Raw genomic sequence first — 2,375 nt, forward strand, 5'->3', positions numbered from 1 at the left:
TCCAATGTGGGTCCTTCCCATGGGCTACAGTTCTTCACAAACTGCTCCAGCGTGGGTCCTTTCCATGGGGTGCAGTCCTTCAGGAGCAGACTGCTCCAGGGTGGGTCCCCCACGGGATCACAAGTCCTGCCAGCAAACCCGCTCCAGCGTGGGCTCCTCTCTCCACGGGGCCACAGGTCCTGCCAGGAGCTCACTTCAGTGCGAGCTTCCCATGGGGTCACAGCGTCCTTCGGGCGCATCCACTTGCTCCGTCATCGGGTCCTCCACATGCTGCAGGTGGATATCTGCTCCATCGTGGACCTCTGTGGGCTGCAGGGGCACAGCCTGCCTCACCGTGGTCTTCACCATGGTCTTCACCAGGGGCTGCAGGGGAGTCTCTGCTCCGGCGCCTGGAGCACCTCCTCCCCCTCCTCCTTCACTGACCTTGGGGTCTGCAGAGTTGTTTTCCTCGCATATTCTCACTCCTCTCTTCTCCAGCTGCTGTTGCACAGTTGTTTTTCCCCTTTCTTAAATACGTTATCCCAGAGGCACTACCAATGTCGCTGACTGGCTTGGCCTCGGCCAGCAGCAGGTCCGTCTTGGAGCCGGCTGGCGTTGGCTCTATTGGACATAGGGGAAGCTTCTTACAGAAGCCCCCCCACTACCAAAACCTTGCCACGCAAACACAATACAATGCCATAAATATATAGGTAGGTAAACAGAAATGCAGGGGAAGCTTTCATGAAGTTTCTTGGAGTAGCTCCCATGAACAGCACAGGCAAGGCATGGCCATGACTCCACGCAGAGAAGTCAAGCCTCTGCTCTTTCCTTACACTGAACATTTGGGCTGCCAAAAAATCATAGCATTTGCAGAAGGAGTGATGCCCTTCTGAGCATTTTGTGAGAGTGCTTCTACTGAATTTCTCCTCTGGAGTAATTTTAGCTGCATGTTGTTTAAACCCGTACTGTCTGCCAAATAAGATCCCAAAGCGCAGAGTTATTTACAGCATGTGCATTTGTGTACACTTCTATAGGTCAACTGACTGTGTAGATACCAAGGCCCACATATATACAGACATGTGCCTGCCCATTTCATTTCATAGCTCATTTACACTTTATTTAGGTAAGTAGCTCAAAGCTTAAAGTGAAGCCCACGTTTTGTGCGTGCCTACACTGTTCTGGCTCCTCTAGCGTGACTCTACTCAGTTTCCCATGTAAGTCTCCTTTCAAACTCCTTGTCCACAGCTGTGTGTGGCAACAAATGCAGGAGAACACTGCAGAGCCAGCTGCCTGAAAACTGCTTGAAAAATAATGGAAATCAGGTGTCCAAAACGAGAATGTGTTTAGATGTGACTTGGCTTCCCTTGGTTTTCCCTGCGGAGAGCAGTGATTCCATATTAGCTTTGTTTTTTGCTCTCTGTGAAAATCATCCTCCGTTGATGGTTAGATATGGGAAGAACAGAACTTGGTGCGACTTTCGGTGACTTTATCTTGGCAGACACCGCATTTTAGTTGTACATCTGTCATACAGACGGAGAGACACTAGGGAAAAAAAGAAGCCGTTAAATAAAATTAAGTTCGGGATCTGGATGAAAAAGAAAGCCAAGCTCATATTTTGTGTCATTATGATGTTAGCCAGTTGTAGGTACCAGGGATGAGTGTGCTCTGGGTAAATGGATAGAAACATATTTAGCAACTTGAGAGCTCCGTTCCAGCAACGCAGCCCAGTACTATTCTGCTCTCTGTAGAAACCAGCACCACATGTGGGAGGCAGGACTTCTGGGAACGACAGCAATTGGGACCACACATTACATTCTGCTTTAGGTTCCCACTTAACTTGGTAATTTTTAATGCTCTTTTTTGTTCTGAAGCTTTGGGTTTTGATGATGCAAAAACATTCCTTCAAGACTCTGTTGCCATTTTTTTGCAATGGAAAAGCATGTGTTCAAAATGTTGGGTGTTAAACTCCTTGCATGTGTGCTTGCAAACTTACTGCTGTCTCATTGCTATTGTTTCCTCTTTCTCAGGACATGACCTTCACCGCAATGAATCAGGAAAAACCTGTCAAATCGTCCTAGCTCCCTGGCTGTGCAATTTGCCGTTCCCTTGCTGTTCACCAGACAGCAGCTCTTCCCACCCAAAGCACGGAAGAAACCAGCAAGTCACAAATGACAGCTGAAAAGTGAAGCGTTGTCAAAAGCTGTGTGAGACTCTGTCAGAGAGAAACTTCGTATAGTAATTCTCCTTCTGAGCCTGGGAATCTGTGAATCCCATCAGTTCCAAAGAACAGAGAGTAGATATGTTCAAGTAACCAATACCAGAAATTGCACAAATTGATACATATATTAGAGTATCTACACACAGTGATCTACAACATTTAGAAATCTCCATTCAGA

This window comes from Gavia stellata, chromosome 13 (genome assembly GCF_030936135.1).
Source record: "Gavia stellata isolate bGavSte3 chromosome 13, bGavSte3.hap2, whole genome shotgun sequence".
In the NCBI taxonomy this organism is placed as follows: domain Eukaryota; kingdom Metazoa; phylum Chordata; class Aves; order Gaviiformes; family Gaviidae; genus Gavia; species Gavia stellata.